The sequence below is a fragment of the Pipistrellus kuhlii genome, unplaced genomic scaffold (genome assembly GCF_014108245.1).
Source record: "Pipistrellus kuhlii isolate mPipKuh1 unplaced genomic scaffold, mPipKuh1.p scaffold_m20_p_3, whole genome shotgun sequence".
In the NCBI taxonomy this organism is placed as follows: Eukaryota; Metazoa; Chordata; class Mammalia; order Chiroptera; family Vespertilionidae; genus Pipistrellus; species Pipistrellus kuhlii.
In genome coordinates, this window is record NW_023425529.1 from 34010769 (window position 1) to 34034443 (window position 23675).

At 35.7% G+C, this 23675-nt stretch overlaps 1 pseudogene; it reads left to right on the forward strand.

Annotated features, from left to right (window-relative positions):
* The window catches only part of LOC118728737, a 76048-nt pseudogene extending 67753 nt beyond the window's left edge, over positions 1-8295 (forward strand).
* Positions 8296-23675: the final 15380 nt, after the last annotated feature.

Sequence of the window (23675 nt, forward strand, 5' to 3'; positions counted from 1 at the left end):
AATAATCTAAACCCCACAGATTTTAAGAAAGGAGACCTATTTCTACTGTGTGTTTTTTTTAAATAATCAGAATCATATCAATATTTTACAAATTTATTTGTAAAACAAACCTTATGGTGATCTAGATTCTTAAAGTTTCCTATAATTTCATATGGATTACAATTATCAATCTTCCTTGCTAATTAGTTCATACCATTTCATTCTGTGCTCTTAAACCACCTAAGTGACTACTTGAATGTTCTTCATTATACAGGAGATTTACCAATTCATAGTCTTCATGCTCTCCCTCTAGCTGATTATTAATGGCACTACTGATATTAACAAATAATTTGTCTTAAAAATGTTCATGTGAAATTTGACTTTTATAGTTGATATACAAAAATCATTTTCTCCTCATCTGCACTTATTCTGAATTTTGTATTCCAAAGTAGGAACCTCCATTTCTTTGAACTAAATAGAAACTTGCCATCACCCTTTCCAATTCATTTCTCTCTAAAACAAAAAACAAAACAAATCAAAACAAAAACAAAACAAAATAAAACAAAAAAAAACTTTTGGAATTGGAGAACTGAGCATATAGAATTCTGCCCATCATTTTTCTTTTCTTTTGGACCTGCCAGCATGCATAGAGGATACATTTAGCTCAAGTCCTGGTGCTATGTGGTGAGTATACTGAGACCAGGATCCAATTATGTTTTCTAGAATTAGGTCTGAGGAAGTCTATCATCCTCTCTTTCTCTACTATCTGGTCTATGTGGTTATAAGACAGCCACTCTTGGTGTCCCCAAGGCATAAAATTGCTGTTGCCAAGAAGCCTCATGTGACTCCATATCTAAATCCCACTACGTACTCTTTTTTTCAGTAGTTTGATCTTTAGTGCTCAGCTGCAGAATCAAGGATGATAGGAGCTACTCATTATTTATTGTTTCAGGTACACAATCACACACATCCCTCCTTTTTCTTACTAATTTATACAGAACCAAGTCAGTAATGGTAAAAATTTTAATTTAATCCCAAAGTGATAGAATATCAAGATCTAATGGTAATAGAGATAGAATAAGAATGAACATACTGTATTTTAAGGTAGGAGCACACTCGTTTCATTTTCTCCAATGTTCCCCTGGTGTAACAAGGGATGGTAGGAGAAAGCACTTTTCCTTTACAGCTAGAATTCTGGATGTGCTTTGGTTTTACCCACGAGATTTACTCAGATAAGGTTTGGAAAGTGGAAATGAGGTGGGGACCACCTTACATGGCTGTGGTAGCTAACTATGGTCTGACAGTGACAGTGTGTGATGGAACATGAGGCCGTTATGATGTCAGCAGTCATGGCAGAAGCTCCAATCTTAGTTTCTCACCTCAGATCACCACTACTAGTGTGAACTGAGAAAACCAGTGGTCCTTGAAAGACCCAAGCTCGCATCTCTTCGACCTATCCAACAACTTTGTAAAGACCTTTATTCTCTTTATTAAATTTCTTTTTGGTAGAGGTATCTAACATGTTTTCTATTTACTACTTGTTATATTATGACACTATCTATAGGACATCTAAGAGATTGATCTGTTATCCCACCAAGTCAGGGTAAAAGGGTAGAGGAATGTTTGGGATAGGAGGCACTGTGACTAGTTCTAGGTCTCCCTTGATTTACAAAAGGATGATATATTTATAAATAAACAATGAGGGGTTTCACAAATTCACTTGTAAATATGTTGAAAACCCTCATTTCAGGGTGTTTTCTTTCTCTGCTCTTATTCTCTTCCAGTCTCCTCACTGTGAAGTGCTGATTATGATATATTATGAGGTTCTTTGAGAATTAGAAAGTATGCAAAGTGCTGAGCTCTAGTAAATTCTCAATAAAGAATTGCTGTTTCACCAACCCTCATTAGTAATACATTTTTCTTTGAGTATAAAGTGCATGACTAATTTATAAATGCTGTTATATTGCTAGATCAAGAAGAATGCTACAGATTATCATTTTTTGTATTATGATCATTTCTACACATTATATGATAATTAAACAAAGCTATGGTTCCCTGGAATATATTAAGATATTTTATTTGAAGTTTGTGTGATAATTTTTTGACCCCCTACCTAGCATGTAATCTTTCTAATTATAAATCAGATTGGAGACATAATAATATTTCTGATTTTTATAGTGATGACCATTCAGCACTCCTTTGTTCATAAGAAGATTCTGAGTGAAAAGGGAGATGAAAGCCTTTTATGCTATTTATAGATTTGGAATTTTATCTCTGGTAATTTATGCAACATAGATTTGTCACATTAGAGGGAAATGTCATTGAATTTATGCTTTGATTGTGCATGTGTGTATATGTGTGGGTTGGATTCCAAGAACAAAGAAATTTCCTAAATATATTCTCCTGCAATATAGTAAAATCTGAAATTGAAAGTGCAGCTCCTTAATCTTTAAAATAACATTTCCAAGGGAGTGAGGTCTGCATTCCTCTGCTCTAATAAAGAAAATAAAGGTCTTTGCAGACTCCTGGGTGACCTTTGACAGGTATCATGGCGAAATGCCTGGGCAGCAGCAGGATGTATTGTTCAGAGGTTGGTGTGCTGCCAGGTGGAAATAATCACCAAAGTAAACACCTCGGGTTTTTTAAACCAGTGTTTGCCTTTTCATTGTACTTACTCTGGTTCTGAGCGATTGATCTGTTAGGTATCCCACCAAGTCAGGGTAAAAGGGTAGAGGAATGTTTAGGATGGGAAGAACTGTGACTAGTTATAGGTCTCCCTTGGTTTACAAAAGGATGACATCTTTATATAAATAAACCACGAGGGGTTTCACAAATTTACTTGTAAATATGTTGAAAACCCTCATTTCAGGGGATTTTCTTTCTCTGCTCTTATTCTCTCTGTAAACTACGGATTCTTGAATTTCTGCAATCAGTCGGTCCAACTGACAATTCTGACTTATTTGAAGATCAGTAAAAATCTGGGCTCATCCAAGACCGGTTTGGCTCAATGGATAGAGCGTCGGCTTGGGGACTGAAGGGACCCGGGTTCGATTCTGGTCAAGGGCATGTACCTTGGTTGCGGGCACATCCCCAGTGTGGGGTGTGCAAGAGGCAGCTGATCGATGACTCTCTCTCATCGATGTTTCTAGCTTTCTATCTCTCTCCCTTCCTCTCTGTACAAAATCAATAAAATATATTTTTTTAAAAAAATCTGGGCTCAGTTCTTTGATTGGAACACATTGCTGATGAGACCTAGCAGGGCCCAGAAGTCATGATCTGCGGATGTAGCTTTACTTTACTCACTCCAGCAATTTATTTATTTATTTTATTTTTTAAAAATATATTTTATTGATTTTTTTTACAGAGAGGAAGAGAGAGGGATAGAGAGAAACATCAATGAGAGAGAATCATCGACCAGCTGCCTCCTGCACACCCACTAACAGGGATGTGCCTGCAACCAAGGTACATGCCCTTGACCAGAATCGAACCCGGGACCTTTCAGTCCGCAGGCTGACGCTCTACTCTCTGAGCCAAACTGGTTTTGGCTCACCCCAGCAATTTAGAGAACCTGCCAGAGAGTCAATGGTAAACAGAATTTTATATCCAGCAAAATTGTACTTCAAAAGTAAGAGAAAAATTAAGACATCGTTAGAAAAAAGATAAGGGAGTTTGTTACCTGTCCTGCAAAAAATGTCAAAAGGAGTCCTGCAGGTTGCCAAGAAAGAACACTAAATAGAAACTCAAAGCTGTATGAAGTAAGTATGGTTTCATTCTGACTGGTTTGAATTAGTGGATAGAGGGGGTCGGCCTGCAGACTGAAGGGGCCCAGTTCAATTCCAGTCAGGGGCACATGCCTGGGTTGCCAGAGGCAGGCGATCAATGATTCTCTCTCATCATTGATATTTCTGTCTCTCCCTCTCCTTTCCTCTCTAAAATCAATAAAAAATATTTTTAAAAAAGAAAGCATGGTCTCAATAAAGGTAAATACATAGGGGATTATAACTACTAGCATTATTGTAACTTCAGTTTATAACTCTACTTTTGATTTTCTTCAGTGTCTTAGAGATAAATACTTGTTAAAAATCATTATTTTAAAAGCTAGTATTACTGTAAATTTGCTTTGTAACTCCACTTTTTGTGTTCTACCAAAAAAATCCCTTTTGAGACCCAAGTGTTAAAATTTTTTATAATCTATGTTTTGGACACAAATGTATAACATTGTAAATTGGTGACATTAATAACTGAATGTGGTTGAGGCTAGAAAGGATAGGTACAACGTTTTGCATACTATGGAGGTTAAGCTGGTTTAAATTCAAATTAGAGTGTCCTATCTTAGCATGTTAAATGTAATCCCCATGATAACCACAAATAAAGTTGCTATAAAATATACACAAAATGAAATAGGGAGGAAATTAAAACATTTAAGGATAAAAAATAAACTAAATACAAAAGAAGAGATAAATGTAGGGATTGAGAAACAAAAATAGTACAAGACATTGAGAAAACAAATAATAAAATGACAAAGTTAAGTCCCTTCTCATCAATAATTGCTTTAAATTTAAATGAATTAAACTATTAATCAAAAACAGAGATTGGCAGAATAAATTAATAAAACATTATTCAAATATGTGCTCTCCACATGAGACTCACTTTTAACCCTAAGAAACAAATATGTTGAAAGTTGAAAGGATGGAAATATATATATTTCATGCAAATAGCAATCAAAAGAGATCAGGGGAGAATATACTAACAAACTAGACATTAAATCAAAAAAGCTTATAAGAGACCAAGACCCACATTAATACTATTCAATACATCAAGAAGATATGGCAATTATAAATATTTGCACACCTAATAACAGACCAGCAAAATATAAGAAGCAAAAATGGACAGAATTAAAGAGAGAAAGAGCTCTATAATGATATTTGGAAGCTTCAATATACTGCTGTAACAGATAGAAAACCAGATAGAAGATTAAAATGAAATAAAAGACTTAACACAATAAAACAAGTAGACTTAACAGATTACTCTACCCTAAAACAACAGAAGACTTCATCTTCTCAAGTGCCATGGGACACTCTTCAGTATAGATTTTATGTTAAGACATAAATTAAGTCTCAATAGATTTAAAAAGATAGATCATACAAAATGAGTTCTCAAAACACAAAAGAATGAAGTTAGAAATCAATAACAGAAGGAAAACAGGAAAATTTACAACTAGTGGATAAAGAAGAAATTACAAAGGAAATTTAAAAATACTTAGAGGTGAATGAAAATAAAAATACAACTACCAAGACTTAGGGGACACAATGAAAGCAATGCTAAAAAAAATTGTATAACCATAAGTATTTACATTAAAAATATATTAATCAACACCCTAAATTTATAACTGAAGAATCTAAAAAGAGAAGAAGAAACTACAGCAAAATAAAGGAAATAATAAAGATTAGAGAAGAGATAAATCATATAGAAATTTTTAAAAATTGTGAAAATCAGCCGGGACCGGTTTAGCTCAATGGATAGAGCGTTGGCTTGGGGACTGAAGGGACCCGGGTTCGATTCCGGTCAAGGGCATGTACCTTGGTTGCGGGCATATCCCCAGTAGGGGGTGTGCAAGAGGCAACTGATCGATGACTCTCTCTCATCGATGTTTCTAACTCTCTATCTCTCTCCCTTCCTCTCTGTACAAAATCAATAAAATATATATATATATATATATATATATATATATATATATATATATATATATATATAAAAATTGTGAAAATCAACAAAACCAATAATTAGTTCTGTATAAAGATTGACAACATTGATAAACCTTAAGCTAGATAGACTAAGAAAGAGATAGAAAAACCAAATTACAAAAATCAGAAATGAATGTGGGACATTGCTACTGATTCTACCGATATAAAAGAGTACAATTTGTACATCAACATATTGGGTAACCTAGATGAAATGGACCAATTCCTAGGAACACAATACCTATAAGACTGAATCATGAAGAAACAGAAACTTGGATTAGAACTATCCTATTTAATAAAGATGGAATATGCTAATTGACCCCCACACCATCACAAAGATGAAGGCACTTACAGCCAATAAGAAGGGAATATGCTAATTGACTGCCCCACCCTCAAAGATGGGGACACCCACAGACAATAAGGAGGGAACATGCTTAATTGACTGCCATGCTGTCAAAGATGGTGGCACCCACAGCCACAAGATGGTAGGCACATGACAAGGCTGAGTTTGCCCCAGGCAGGCCTGGCTGCTCCATGCACCTGTTTCCAGAGTTCCCTAGTCTCCTCAGATCCCCAACCACTCAGGGCCAGCCTGAAACACAGGCAAGCCTCGGATGGTGGCTGCCCAGCTGGCCAGGGCTGCCTGAGGCTCAGGTAATCAGGAACAGTTGAGACTTGCGCTACCGGCAGTGGCAGCAGCAGAGGTATCATGGCACATCGCCTTCCCCTAATCTTCGGGTTGCCTCCAGCCTCTGAGGACTGTAAGAAGGGGCAGGCTGGGATAAGGGGACCCCCCCTCTAGTGCATGAATTTTTATGCACAGGGCCTATAGTAACTAACAAGGAGATTAAGTGGTGAAAGCAGATGAAAGCCTTGTTTCTGACTTATAGAAAAAGTATTTTACCATTGAGACTGATGTTCTCTATGGATTTTTCTTAAGCAAATTTTACTATTTTAAGGTAATTATATCTATCCTTAATTTGTTAAGTTTTTTATTATTAAAGGGCATTGAATTTTATCAAATGCTTTTCTGCTTCAATTGAGATGATCATGTGATTTTTAGCCTTCACTAAGATATATAGAATGAATCTAATTTCACTTACCCATTTTTTGAGCTTATTCAATCTAAAAACTAATGACAACACTTAATATTAGCAAATTATTAGCAATTAACTTCTTTTTCACTATTATATTTCCAACCTTCTCTGGTATTCTGGAGTTTCAATTACTGTCTGTTAGATTTTCACTCACTATCTTTCATGTCCGTAAGTATTTTTATCTGTCTCACCCTACTTTATTCTGCATAAAAAATTAAATCTATTTTCTAATTTATTATCCCTATTCAGTTGAGTTTAATGTTCCATATAATATGTTCTTGTGTTCTTAATTTTTATAATTATGTTTGTCATTCTGAGATATTTCATTTGGCTCTGTTCCATATTTAGTTTGTTTGTTTTTTGTTGCCATACTTACATTGTGGACTTTGTACCTTCTTGTATTTTTAAAAATAATTTTAAATACTAATATCAATTAGTCATACTTAGACCAGTTTATCCCTAGTTTTTTAAATGTATATTTTTACAGTTGTTTCATTTGTTGACTCTTTTTGCATTATAATTACATTTTATGTATAGTTTGAACTTTTTAAAAATTATAATGTCATCTCCAGGAAGGATGTATTTTTCTTTTCTTTTTTTTAACATGCAACAAATTTAATTTAGCATAGTCAGTCCCAATATTCAGCACAAAAATTTACAGAAGATAGAAAGTACATTAATAAAAGCCAGTCTTTATCAAGAGAAAATAGAACAGGGTCACCAAATACTTCCTTCATGCCAGGCATGCCCAGTGGAATCTTTCCATACTCATCCTGAGACTTCTTGAATCCTAATGGTTACCTTGGCTGTTCTTACCCACCTGGGGGTCCACATCTGCCACAAAAAGTTCCCAGGACCCGTCCCAGCCTCTTGTGACCACTGCTGGTCCCAGTAGGGATGGTTAATCAGTGAGGACACCTTCCAAGATTTTCTCATCTAAGGGGTCAATGAAAAGCTGAGATGGCAGAAGGAGGAAATGGACAGCACCCAGGCAGAGCACAATGTTTTGAAATGGACAGATGAGGACCTGAAATAGGGTCATCAGAAACTCGAAGAAATGGTTAGCTGTTTAGTCAAGAAGCAGCGGAGGTGATAGAAACATAGAACCTTTTAGAAAGGATGATGAAGAACTCAGCTCTACTCTGGAGAAAATGGAAATTCAGTCTGAAAACAATGGCAATGATGAAGTTATCATTCCCACAGCTCCACTATATGGGCAGATCCTAAATCTATACCTAGAGGGAAATGCTATTGAAGACTCTACCTTTTACCTGGAAGGACCTTTGAGGCAGAGAAATAGACCTGGATGTCTTCTTAAAGCATGTTTTCTGTCTGGTAGACAATTCTAGCTGAGAGCACTAATGCAAAAAGCAAGAAAGAATGCCGGTCCCAGTGACCTCTACTGCCTTCTCTGATATCAGCTGGAGACTGAGCTCTTCTTAAAGCAGTCTTTCCTTCTCTTCCTTTCTCTGATCAGTAGGTGCTGAGAATAAGTTGTTACTGTTTATCATTTAAGTATAAAATATTTTTAATTAAAGGGTGGATTTTCTTTGTGTGAGTCTCATGTACTGTGGGCTGTAGATTCTGTTGTGACCAATGGTAATTTATGAATCTCAAGCAAATTACCTCATGAGTAGTGAAAATTCAGAATTCAGAGCATCTGATTTGTAATTGGGATTTTATTTTACCCAGGTTACATTTTTTTTCATTACGGATCTGGTAATCAGCATGATTTCTGGTTATTCTCTTGGTCTGTGGGTTTTCTCTGTGCCAATGTCCACAACCATCCAATTCCTTTTTTCTTCACAGAGGGTTCCATTCTAGCTAAACACTTTATATGATACGAAGCCAAAATCATAGCTATTTCAATAAGCAATATAAGCAACAGTACTCTAGTCTGTCAACTTTATCCCAGGCCCCATACCTCTGATCTACTTTAATAACAGCCTAAAGTTATATGGTATTGTTTCTCCTTGAGACAATCCCATTTCTTTTTTCCTGGTGAGTTTGGCTGTGTGTTTTCCAATTTGGCTGTGTATTTTTCTCTTGGAATTTATTATTTTTCCTGTAGAAGTATGGCTTTGTAAGAATTTAGTAGCAGTACAGAGCAGAATAGTGTTAATGGAAATTTGCTATATATAACCTCCTTTACCCACCTCGTAATAAATATAGATATATTTGCAAGTCATTGATATTCTATTGTATCATTTTCACTGGCTTAAAACTATTTATTATGTATGTTTCCTAACTTACCCAGCTAAATTCATATTTTCAGTGTTTCTCTCCCATGATTCCTTTCTCATAAAAATTGCATTATATAATTTTTCATACATTCTGTAAAAAGAAAATCAAAGATATACATAAAATAATAACAAAGTAAAAAAAAAGTTTTTATTGATAGAAAATAAATAACAACAATAAGGAAAGGGTTAATAAATGAGAGGGAGTACCAAGATGTTCTTTTCTCTGTGACAATGTTTTAGCTATATCCAAAGGGTTCCTTTGCTTTTTAAGAAAGGTTTATTGGTTTGTTGGTGACAGCATGAAAGGCCCAGAAAAATGAAAGAATCTTATAATAAACCAGGACCAAATATTTTTGCTGGCACTGTATCTTGAAATGTGACTGCTATGCTCTCAGAAAAACATTAATATGATTGAACCATATATCACTTTCTCTATTTCTTGCTGCCTTCTTTCTACTTTGAGATGCTTAGTGGATGGAAACTTATTGTATCTTAAGAAACATCACTTTATCAGTCTTGGAAAAAGGTAGAAGTAATGATTAGGGCACCTTGGCTGAAACTATGGTGAACTTGGAACTAATTCCCCAAAGTGTTCATAACAGCATTAAATGTAGAGTTGCTTATCAAAGCTGAAGCAGTCTAGCACTCTTTAGAGCTTCCAGAACTCTTTTTTTTTTTTTTATCTCAGAAGCAATCTTTTACCATTAAACTGAATAGACAGAGAACTATAACTAAGAACTTCCAGAAGAAGCAAAATAAAATATTTTCTAAACAAAGAAATAAGCAACAGACCAACTGCAAGGAAAAACAACACATAAACCAAGAATAATATATAATATTCAAGACAAAATTGTTAAAATAAATGAGAGGAACAATTAGCTTTCTAATGCTAATTTTCCTGAGAAGAAAAATTAATGATATTCATTGGAAACCAACTCTATCCTCTTTACAATTAGAATTCTTTATAAACAGGCTATAAATCCAAGTACTTAATAGCATTTTTTTTTCCTGCTCACTGTGGTATCTGTGAAGATAAGATCTTCCAAGATACTTTAAGTTGAAGGTAATATACCTTTTTTCTATTTGAAGGTCCTAGTTTTATTTCCACAGATAATGGAAAGCTAAGACTGCCTTCAACTATCAGTTGGTTGGTTCACTGATTTGATTGTCTTTCAGACCCACAAAATATTTTTCATGCTTACTTTCAAGTTTAATTAGGCCCCTATAGTGTTATGTGAAATAGAGCACTGCTTAACCCATGGTACCCATATAATTGAACCAAGCAGGTCTGAGTCTTATAATTTTCCATTTGATCAACAGAGTTCAGATGAGTTAAGGGACTTGCCAGATGGTCACACTGTCCTCCCGGTTGTTCAGGGAAACCCTCAAATGGGACAGAAATCCTGACCAATTTTGATATACTAGAAACATGCACTTTAAAAGGAAAAGCATATTGGTTTAACCAATGGACACAGACACTGGGATGGTGGGGGCTTGACTGGGGTGGGAACGGCTGGGGGGAGGTGGTGTCAATCAAGGAGAAAAGGCGACATATGTAAAACTTAGACAATAAAAAACAAAGTGGGCGGGGGGGAGGAAAAGCAGACTACCCTAAAAGGAAGAAATAAAATTTTATACTTTTATTATTGCAATTATCAAAGGAAACTTTAAGAAAATGAATTTTAGGATCATATTTTTCTAGATGAGTATATCTTAAGTCATAAGGTTTTGAAGAAGTACGAAATCAGAGAGATCTAATTTTACTCCTGACTGCACTTGGGAAAATTCTAAAAGTGTATCTACTATAGAGTTACCTGGAACACATTTCCTGAGAGCTTGATATTATTTGTCTGGGATCAGGTATGGACATTGGAATACAAAATCAAAAAACTTGTCATTGATTCTACTGCCCAGCCATCATGGAGAATCATTGACTCTGTCACTGCAGAAGACTGTGTTGGGGTACATAACTAAATCCACCCAGGAAGAATGGATAGAGTTTGGGTTGGTGGATAGAATAGCAGAACAGAAATTACACATTTCAGGCTAGCATGAAGAAAGTGTCAATGTTTTTAATATTTCCTTATAAAAAGCCAGGCCAGCCACTTAGGAATTTAGGAAAATTATGCGTACACATTCCATCATCAATTCCACTTCCATCTTTGGTCTTGTTTGGATTTATTGCTTTTCTCTGATTACTTATATTCAGATTCTTGGGTGTTTTTTTTTTAAGGGTCTTTCATGGAGCAGTTATCAGGGCCTCTATTTGATTTCTTCCTGCATCTGTCTCACCTCCTCATGCTTCAATTATGTGTATACAGTCAATTCCAGCCAAATGTTATTTAATTCTGTACCCAACCTAAGTTTCCATGCTACTTCAACCACCACCCACCACCCCCTGCATCTAGGGAAATGGAATGCCATAGACCAGTGGTCAACAAACTCATTAGTCAACAGAGCCCAATATCAACAGTACAATGATTGAAATTTGTTTTGAGAGCCAAATTTTTTAAACTTATACTTCTTCTAATGCCACTTCTTCAAAATAGACTTGCCTAGGCCGTGGTATTTTGTGGAAGAATTATACTCAAGGGGCCAAAGAGCTGCATGTGTCTTGCGAGCCGCAGTTTGCTGACCACAGCCATAGACAAAGCTTAATAAAACTAAAACTATCCAATACATAAAATTCTAATTATATATTATGAATCTCCAACTCCTTTAGTCTAATTTATTTCATGTACATATTTTTTAAAATTATTTATTACTTCCAGCTTGTGGTAACCATTCTCTTTAGACATTATTTCACTTTTTCCTGGATTACCTATCTCCATACTGTTCAAGGATTAGCTCCAAATTCTCAGTTAAGTTGTCCAGCACAGATAGAGCTGATTGGAAAAATATCAAAGTTGGTAGAGAAGCACTGTAGATACAACCTCTAGTCTCTGGTTGGCACTTCAAAGCCCCTCTTTATTAGATAGTCTCTGATTTAAGCTCAAAATGACCCTATGACAATATCTACTATTTCCCAAAAGTACTTGGAATTTAGTTAACTGCTTATTTCAAGTAGTTTTTTTCCCCCCTCAAAATTGCCTTTCTTATAGATTCAGGTCATTTTATACTGACTCTTTTCCAAATGTGCTGTACATTAACTCTGAAATCTTTCCTCCAGAGCTTGGCCATATAATTATGTTGATTGCATTCACACTTCTTTATTTCCAAAGTGCAGCAGGTAATTGTAGAGGTGCAGCTAGTCTATGCTAGGTTCAAGTTCATTTACTGTGCTAATAAAAGGTTTAACCCTTTGGTATTGGCAGCTAAGTAATTCTCTCTGCAGATATGCCTAAACTTTGTAGCATAAAGAAAACTCTGAGAGCTAAGTTAATATTCAAAACAGAATTATCAATGGTATTTTTTAAAGATTGAATGCTCAGATTTGCTGCTGCCCTTTCTGCCACCAGACACACAGTCACTAAAGCAAACTTAATTAGGAAATAGAACATTTTATAGGACCTACCAAACAAGGAAAATCACATTCCAAATGCAAAATATTAATCTATTAGGTATAGAAAATGTGACATAGAATTTAAACAACAAGCAAATTAATCATAGTTATAAGTGCTGAATACCAAAAGTTATTTAAAAACAAAGCTATGAACTATTTGAACTTGTACATGTATGTGCCCATGGAGGGCAGATCCTGCATAGATAGGTATTCACACTGGATGATCTGAGTTTGTATCAACATATAGCTCACCCTTTGTTTTATTGGCAGAAATCATTCAAAGGTATATGAACTAGAACTTTTGACAATAAGCCCTAGAGTCACAAATTATAAGTATCACAAAATTGGCAAATATATTTCATAAAACTTTTGGAATTGCTTTTAGATCCAACTTGACATTCAGGAGTCTGAAACATAAAAAACAAAAACTAGTTTGTCCTTCATCTTTTGGCCCAGTATCAAACTATACTATCTTTAACCTGATTTTTTTTAATTACAAAAAGGGAAATAGAAAATGGAATAAGGGGAGAGTATAACTATATAAGACACTGAGCACATTAAAATGTCATTTTAATCAAAGAAGATTGCACTGATGTAAGGAAACACAGAGAGATTAAGTTAAAAAAATGGGACTAAATATGCTGTATGTGGACTTTAGCATATAAATATCAGTGGGAATGATCAAGTATTCAATAAATATTATTGGGACAAATATCTAGAGAGTTCATAAACCTGGTTCCACTTGTCATCTATTTTATCAAAATAAATTTTCCATGACTCAAATGTTTAAATATTAAAAAAATATAAGTACTAGAGAGAACAAAGAAAATAATCTTTAGGTAAAAAAAAAAAAAAGTCCCTGCTACAAGAAAGAAAGAAATGGAAGCTATAAAGGAATAAAAATTTTTTTATTGTACAATCTTAAAGTTATGTAGAGCAAACTACCATAAAGAAAAAAATTCTGGCTGAAACCGGTTTGGGTCAGTGGGTAGAACATCAGCCTATGGACTGAAAGGTCCCAGGTTCAATTCTGGTCAAGGGTATGTATCTTGGTTGTGGACACATCCCCAATAGGGGGTATGCAGAAGGTAGCTGATCGATGTTTCTCTCTCATTGTTTCTAATTCTCTATCTCTCTCCCTTCCTCTCTGTAAAAAATCAATAAATTATATTTTTAAAAATATTAATCTAGGAAAATTAATTGCACATATATAGATAAAGTACAACTTCTCTTCAGATATAAAGAACTCTTCAAATGAACAATAGCTCCACAATTTCACATCTAAGAATTTATCCTAGATATGCAAACATAAATGGGTGAATTAAGTTTACTGAAACATTATTGGTAATAATAAAAATCTGAGATAAATCTAAATACCAATTAATAGGAGATAATTTATTACATTATGGTACAGCCAAACAGCTAAAAAAATATGGTATAGGCAAATAATTTATGGCCTAATACCATGTTTCCCCGAAAATAAGACATCCTTCGAAAATAAGACCTAGCGCATGGAAAGATAAGACATCACCTGAAAATAAGACCTAGCACAACTTTGGGAGAAAAATTAATATAAGACACTGTCTTATATTCGGGAAAACAGGGTAGCAGTCATAAATGAATAGTGTTTATTTCTGTGTATAGATAATATGTCCAATACATTCAATAATAAAGACAAGATTCAGAAAAACAAGTATAATATCATCAAATATGTGTATGTATGGGAAAAGAATGGCATAAATATTTGAGTAGGTTTTGTGAAACAATATGAAATAAACTGCAAATAGTGATTACCCCCAAGGAGTGACACTTGAGGAATTGGTGATAGGAGGCAGCAATGTACTATTTACTGTAAATCTATCTGGACTATTTTATTGTGCTCAAATTTAAGAAGGAGAATGAAAAGACTCCAAAGGGGAGCAGACAAACACATTGAGTTCTTCTACTGTTGCCCAATGCTTAATGTCCAGATATTTTACTTAGATCCTTATTCCGGCTGACAAGTCTCTTTGGCCTTGGTACTGCTCATAAGTTACATCAATGGAGCATGTTTTTGTAGAGATAGACCCTGATTTTAAAATTTTATTTTTTCATTAATAACTGCAGCCTAGGCAAAATAATTCAACAAGCTGATATGAAGGTAACCACAGAGTAAGGCAATTAGTTTTTGGCAAGGACATATGCATTCACCTGAGTGTTCAGTACAAGCGACATTTGCCAAGCATGTTACTACTGCCACGGCTTTGTATGAGATAATAGCTGTATTCAAAATGTCTGCTCCTTGAGCCAAACCAGTAGCTGCTTTGTAGCACCCTCTTGGCTGACATTGAGAACTACAAAATTTTAGAGCTGAAGGAGACCTTGAAAAATAATGTAGTCCAATTTTTTTTCACCTTGTATATAGGGAGTCCAAGACTCAGTGATAGTCTTCCTGGTCACTCAGCTAGGTGAGGACAGAAATTAAATTGTTTCCTGACTTCTAGTCAAGTGCCATTGACACTTGATATATGGTGATAGAAATCCAGTAATTTTCAAAAATGTAGACAGCTAACCATTTTACCTCTTTTTTTTCCTCCTGGACATTATTGACACTCTAATTGAATGATTTTGATGAAATTTTAATTTTTACATGATGACTCATAATAACTGCACAAGCCCCATGCCATCAGATAGGTCCACAGATCTCCATTATTTTTGTCAAGGATTCCTTTGAGGCATAATAGTCAAGGGCAAGGACTGTAAATTCACAGTGTCTAATTTTGAATCTTTGCACCACAACTCACTGGCTGTGTAATTTTGGGTGTACTATTTAATCTCTTGGTACCTTATATAAAATGAGAAAAACAATAATACCATAGGATGGTTATAAGAATTAAGTAAAATAACACATATATGGATTAGAAAAATAACTGGTATATGAAGAGAATTCAATAACTACTAGCTGTTTCTACCACTAATACTATTATTAATACTAGTTCCTAGAATTTTTACTTGTTCTTCTATTGTGAGTATCTGATCCAAACTTTTATCTGGATTATTGAAATGACTTCCCAGCTTTCTCTCCTGATCACAATCTTTCTTATTTTTTCTCATTATTCCCAGTGCTATTAGTATGAACTTTATGTCAAGTATGATAATGTTATTGTCCTTGTAAAATCATTCAATGGTGTCCTATCACCTGGTGAAAATCTAAACTCTTTGGCAAAACACAAGGCCGTTTGTGTTTTGAGAGAGAGGATAGGTCATTGTAAAACAGTGGTCCCTTCCCACCTCATGATGATAAAATTATAAGGAAGGAAGGATGGTAACTTTTGCATTTGATCTATCTTACCTTATAGCACAGCCTCTTTTATTTTTTATATATTTATTTATTTATATATATATTTTATTGATTTTTTACAGAGAGAAAGACAGAGGGATAGAGAGTTAGAAACATCGATGAGAGAGAATCATCGATCAGCTGCCTCTTGCACACCCCCTACTAGGGATGTGCCCACAACCAAGGTACATGCCCTTGACTGGAATCGAACCTGGGCCCTTTCAGTCTGCAGGCCGATGCTCTATCCACTGAGCCAAACCGATTTCGGCAGCCTCTTTTATAATGTGATATAATGGCATTAAAGTGTGGTCCCATGTAAAAGTTTTAAAGATATTCACATTTAGGTTCATAAGTTATTTACATATTATCTCTTTAAAACACATTTTTATTGATTTCAGAGAGGAAGGGGGAAGGCGAGAGAGGTAGAAACATCAATGACAAGAGAGAATCATTGATTGGCTGCCCTCTGCATGTGCCTTTAACCAGAATCGAACCTGGGACCCTTTGTCCGCAGGCCAATGCTCTATCCACTGAGCCAAACTGCTTAGGGCAATATATTGTCTTTTTAATTTAACTTAATTCGTTGTATTTAGATTAAGTAGGTCAAGAAATACTGCACAATAATGCTGAGATGATACTACAGTTGTGGTTACATTGTGCATTTTATAACCTTTTTCAACAGCGTAGGAGGCTAACGGTAGCACTGAAAACCCTTACATATTGGTCCAGAACTAGACCAGAGCTGTCTTCTCAGATGTTTGATATGAATGGCCACTGGACATCTCCACAAGGAAATACCATGGGTTTTTAAACTTGACAATGAAATTCTGCTCCACCTCCTTTACTCTCTGCCCCTATACCAAGCATCAGCATATGCTCAGTTCCCCCATCAAAACTTGGGATGGACTTGATGTTCTTCCTCACTCACCTTAAAAGTCAATCATTTACAAATTTCTTCCTGATTGCTTTCAAAACGCTTCTATTCTCTCCCTTCTAACAATCATTACTCTTATCATGCCTCAGGTGCTCATCATTTCTTGTCTGGATGATTGCAATGACCTCAGGAATCTCCCTGCCTCGAGGCTCATCCCCGTTGAATCCGCTATCTCCACAGTTACCAAATATAAATATCTAAAATATACATCTGAACCTTTTACTCCCTGGCTCAAAATCTTTGTAGTCTTCTCATAAAGCCTTATGACAAAATCAAAACACCACAATCAAAGATGTAAGATCTTTCATAAATTTTCTCTGACCCACCTCACTTAACTTACTTCTATATTCTTATTCTTTATTCTGTCTATACCTAAGCAACTGTATTTCTCTGAATGCTGTGCTGTTTCATGCTTTATGCCTTTGTACCCTTAATCATTTTATCTGGGATGCCTGTGTCTTTTCCCTCCTGTTACCTTCCTCATTTGCTTAACTCTTTTCTGCACATTTTTAAAAGTAGTGTCATTGTCCTTCCATTTCTAAGAAGCTTAATTAACCCCCCGAATGAAAACATAGTCTGTGCTCCATTAATTCTCCTGTGAATACCCGTTTATAAGACGTATCATGCTTTCCTAATATTATTGTGTGCCTCCTTGAGGGTAAGGACCACATATTTTTTTCTCTTTGTGCTCTAATGCTCTCACAGTGCCTGGAATTTAGTCTGTAAGGAAATCCTAAGGTCAGCATGGCAGTGACAGCAAGAGAGAGAGAGCAATTCTGCAAGGAAAGAGAAGCCTGTGCGCCTGTCCATTTTGAACTTAGTCTGGGCTCTATTACTTCAAGGAAGCTATAAGTTTTCTTATATTGACACTTATTTACTTACATGGACATGTATGTCAGAAAATACATGCTGCATGAATGTATGCATGAATGAGTGAATGAAAGAACTGAGTTCTGCTGAAACTGGTTTGGCTCAGTGGATAGAGGCTTGTGGACTGAAAGGTCCTTGGTTCGATTCCGGTCAAGGGCATGTACCTTGGTTGCGGGCACATCCCCAGTAGAGACAGCTGGTCGGTGATTCTCTCTCATCGATGTTTCTAACTCTATATCCCTCTCTCTTCCTCTCTGTAAAATAAATAAATAAATAAATAAATAAATAAAAATTTTAAAAAAATCAATTATATATATAAAGAACTGAGTTCTACTGGGGAAGCTTAACATACCTTTTCTCATATCCCTGCCCCTTCCCAGGCAGCATATTTTCAGATTCAACAAGAAGGACATCCCAGAGGAAGGGTGCAAGACTATTCACAGCTCGTGGAATCAGAGGATTCTAAGTAGCTACATGGGTATCTCAGGGGGCTGCTGAACGTTCGGTAATTCCCAGAGTCAGTTGTGAGTTAAAGATGGATTCAATCTCCTTTTGCAACAGCAAAGGAAAATAGCATTTGTTTAGCCACAAAAGACTGGCTTGTTGGGGGGATGAGGATACACATGTAATAACTTCATCAATAAAGAAATAAAAGAAAATACTGGTTTGTTGAGAATCATTTTGTTCCCTCTCAATACCTACCTCCTCCCACCTGTAAAAATATCAAAACCTAGAAGTTTAAATTTTTCTCTTATTCACCTGGTTAAATGTGTCCTATTTTTATTCACCAAAGAGGCTTAGTAAGATAAGAGTGCTTTTAGAGCAATTACCCGAGGCTTGCTTTGGCACAGATACTGGCCTGGGAGAAGGGGGAAAATGTCTCACTACTGAATACCCCATCATCGATTTTATGAGATATCGGTGCTGGTTTGAAAAGGACTGTTTCTCTTTATGTTCATAAATCTTCTCATACTCGGGGAAATGGATGACTTATAAACATTTTGATGGATTTTAATCACTTAAAAGAAAAAGAATCTGTGTGGAAATCTTGTTAAAATGTTAATGCAGATATAATGTTCTCTTTAACACTGACCAAAAAATAAAAAATAAAAATAAAAAGGATAAGCCCCTTCAATATTAAAAATCTGTAGCTCTGAGCATGGCCAGTGTTGCTCAGTGGTTGAGTGTGAATCTATGAATCAGGAGGTTACAGTTTGATTAGGGTAGGAACACTTGCAAGGTTACAGTTTCTATCCTTGGTTGGGGGCATTCAGGAGGCAGCTGATTAATGATTCTCTCTCATCTTTGTTTCTATCTCTCCCTTCCTCTCCCTTCCTCTATGAAATCAATAAAAAGCTATTTTTTAAAAAATCTATAGCTACAAAATAAAAGATGATAAGGCATATTTGCTTAAATTTACTAAAATCACTTAAATTTAGCTATATTTACTCTCCTCCCACCCTGAATATCTAGTTTATTTATTTATTTATTTATTTATTTATTTATTTATTTATTACAATCTATTACCCAAGCAGTAATGATGTTAATTATGGTTCTCTGTCATTCTCACTAAGAAGGAAGTTCCAAGAGAGCAGAAACATGTTTCTATTTTTCTGTTCACTGTTGGATCACCATTATCTTGTGCAACTTCAGGAAAATAGTGGATTCTTATTAAATATTTGTTAAGTAAATAAATGGTAACCATTGAAATAAAAGGTATAGAAGTTAGGAGGGCAAGAAACAACCCATCCAGTAAAGTTAAAGAGGAATTGCTCTATAACCTATTTGGCTTTCCCCACAGGGAGTACCGGTAATAGAGCAAACAGAACATATATAAAGCTGTTCACACTAATATCTACATTGTTGTGATTTTATATGATCTGTATTTTTAGGCTAGATTATACAATGCCATACAGGCAAGCCTATAGATGTAAAATTCTGTTAATATCTTTCTAGGAGTATTAAGTAGAATTGTCTGAGAAAATATACTTAGTATGTAAATGTGTTTAGCCAGAAGCAAGGAATATTTTATGACACTGGTTTCTGAGGGAAAGTATTCACTTTTGAATATACTAGCACCTTCAATTCAGTAAGTCTTTGCTGAGTAAAATCACACCTGGGGCAGAGTTCTGGGTGGTGTAGAGGAGAGCATTGAAATTACCCTTTACCAGTCCCTTCAAAGGGGCTTTTTGTTCATCTTTGTTGGATCATCTTTATTTCTTTAAGTTGAAAATGTCATTTTTAAAAATGTAACTTTGTCATATTGAGATGAAGCAGGACCTTCTGAAGTCATTCCGGAATGTCATGCATTGTTGACTTCTGTGATCATGACATTACTTATGTAGATCATTATATTTGAAAACCTTCCACAGAGGAGCCTGCATAATATACTAGTATGAGGAAAAATCTCACAGCAAACTGAATTTTAAACTAAAAATGTTTAAAGCAGAATTCTTTTTGGGTGATGAATGTCAAACATTAATAGAGGCTCTTGTTTTTTGCTTTTTGTATTTAGAAGCTCTTGTTGATCACTATCTCCATAGTAATTTATGATAAAATCCTCTGGATGTGAAGATGAAATTATCTGTGCCCTGTGACTCTTGAGGATGTCAATATAATTGCTCTATTAAATTCAGGACAGTATATGCTTCATTATCCCCAGGCATCCATCCTATATGGATTCTGAACCATTTGTTTAAGATATGGACTTATTGAGTACCTAGCCAGTATCAGGTCCTGCCTGGGCTCTGTAACTCAGTGATAAAGAAAGAAAGGAGGCAGGCAGGCAGGCAGGAAGGAAGGAAGGAAGGAAGGAAGGAAGGAAGGAAAGAAGGAAGGAAGGAAGGAAGGAGAAAATATATTATAGTACAATTAGAGGCCAGATGGATGAAATTTGTGCAACAGTAGGCCTTCACAGCCCTGGCTATCTTGGCCCTCCCAGTCCCAGCTTTATCTCAGCTCCCCTGTTTGACCATTTGGTCGAGTTGCATATTATGCAGATTATTATAGATGTAACAAGGTAGTTCAGGAGCACCTAACAGGGTATGTGGGACCAGGGAGTTTGTCCAAGAGCAAATAATAACTAAAAAAGAGTAGACAGGAAAAGGAAGAGACAAAAACATTTCATATTTAATGGATTGAAAGGTTGAATGGTATAAGTGTGTGTGTATGTGTGTTTGAAAAAAAAAAATTAAGGAAAGGGGAGAGGGGATAAGACATGATGCTAGACACGTAAATTGGAATCCAAGGCTATGATGACAAATTATACTTTTTTCTAAGGGTAGTAGAAACCCAGGATAGATTTACTAGGAGAACAGTGTCATCAGACTGATGAAAATCCCAGGCTATAGTACACAGAGAGGCTGGCAGTGATTGACAGAGAAAGAAGGGAACTAAGTTAGACAGCAGTTGTCCTTCTTCAAGTTGGAGTTAATGGTAAATTCATACAGAGTGGTGGCAGTGGAAAATGAGAGAGCTGGTGGATTTAAGGTGTAGAGTAGATAGATAGGAGAGACTGAGTGACAAGACATGGAAGAAGTTGAAAAAAGGGCTTAAAAATGATATCTGAATTTCTGGATTGAACATGTGTATTACTGTTTACAGAGCTAGTATTTATTTCCTTGTTTTGTCAAAAGCAAGAACCAACATTCTTCTAACTCCAAAGTTGCAACAGGGCTTTATCCGACAGTCAGTTTCAGCATATGCACTTGCCTCTCTTATTAAGTCATTGATGATTCTTGGGTAGATAGCAATTCAGAACAGTGCTAGGTCATGGCAAATACACAATGTGGACTTCCAGTGCATAAACCTGATATCTGAGGTATATGAAAAAGTGGCGGTGACTAAGGCCATTAAACACCCCCCCCCCCGCAAAATAAGGATGAATTTGGTGATAGTATTTTTATGAATAGATTCCCAATTATTCATAAAATATGATATTAAAGATATTTTGGGGGAATGCCTTAAAATTTTGTATCTGTCAGGTATGGAACCACAGATAAAACTGAATTGACTTTGTATTTACTGATATTTCAGAATACACTACCTGCCTTAGTCTTTCAATACATAGTTAAATGAAGTATTGTTTTAACACATGATTACTTAACCACTTCTAGTTCATTCAAGGATTCAACAACTTGAATGTTAGGTTTAAAATTAAGTCAAAAGTTTTCAATAACTTAGTAAGAATAGGGCAGAGCCAAGAGGAAGGAAGTTTTTTTAAAAATTATTTTCCAATCACACTGTACATTTTATGTTATTTTATATTAGTTTCAGATATACAGTTTAGTGGTTATGTAGCAGGATAATAAGAAGCTAGGAAAATTCCTGGGCAAGTGTAATGAGGAAACTGAGGCAAGAAAATTAAACAAGGCCAAATCAATTGGGCAGTTTGCAGCTAGCTTATGAATCACAAGAACTTATCTTCCCCAACCAAGGACACTTTAGAAAAAAATGGTTCATAACCTTTCTTTCTAACCAAAGAACACATAGATCAAAGTAAACAAAGATCACCCTGACTTGGAAAATATAAAACAAAGACCCAACTAATGCCATTTGTGCCAGCTAAATCCAAGGACAGATAAAGTCTAGAGGATAAATAACAAAACCCCAAAAAGCATTTAGATGTTATCACTTGAAGGAGAATGTTAGGCAAGAAAGATAGAAAAATACCTGCAAGGGCAGGCGTGAGGGGTAGGGAAGGGAATTTATTTCACCCACTGAACAAAGAATTCAGCAGTCTTGGAATTTGTCAAGATAAAACCACCAGATGTTCTCATAAACTCTGGGAAAAGCCACAGCAATGTAAAAGGGGGACCTTGAAATCTATTCTATATTCTATATCTAATATAAATTTATTCTTAAAACCTATAAGGGGAGAAGTATAAAACCCTTGAACCTAGGTTGCAGACTCAATCCCTGGCCCTGGTAGAAGCACGTACAGGAGGCAACCAATGGATGTTTCTCTCTCCCTGTCTCTCCCACTCCCTTTCACTCTCTCTCAAAATCAATGAAAAAAATGTCCGTGAATGAGGATGAACCAGAATGTACATAATAGCAATGGGGGGGAAGAAGGAGGACAAAGGCTATGTCTTAACAATAAAACTTAGTTATTGTAGATGAAGAAAGGGCGAGTGAGAAGAATAAAAATTTTTAAGTGAGAAATCTACTAACTTAAAAGTATGATTGGACAGGGGGTCCCTTCTGGGGGTGGGGCTGGCCTGGGCAAGGGGCTGCCAGGGGTTTGCAGGCTGGTCATGCCCCCAATTGGGGTGGGGGGTCCCCACTGGGGAGCAGGGCTGACCTGGGTGAGGGGCTGAAGGCAGTTTGCAGGCCAGCCCTGCCCCTGACTTTGCCAGGAAGGACGTCCGGAATGACATCTGGAAGACATTCAGTCTATCCAGTCTAATTAGTATGTTACCTTTTTATTAGTATAGATATGAACAACAGTCTTTGGACTACATCCTAGGGTATAATAAGCAACTGAAGTAAACGTTTGAAAGCTGAGCTATCCAAAAACTGCTCTTAGATTTTAATCCCCAGAAAATGCCTGTGGTCTTATTGTCAATCTCAGATACTGAGAAAAAAAATTACTAATGGTGTATTGGGGTTTTAGTTGGCCATTCAAATGTAATTTTCCAGTGTGGGACACTTCAGACACAATTATTTTCTCTTTAACTATCTTGCAACACAAACACCCAAAGCAGCATAGTCTTAGTTTCATGTAATATTTAGCTGAGAGATAATGAATTTTTTTTAAATAATCATGGAGGAACTTAAATGATTTTGGGCAGTTTGCAGCTAGCTTATGAATCACAAGAACTTATCTTCCCCAACCAAGGACACTTTAGAAAAAAATGGTTCATAACCCTTCTTTCTAACCAAAGAACACATAGATCAAAGTAAACAAAGATCAAAATCATGCTAATGGCCTTCCTTATGGGTCATATGCATATGCATACAATGTTTTCTAATAATTTGATGCATTTACT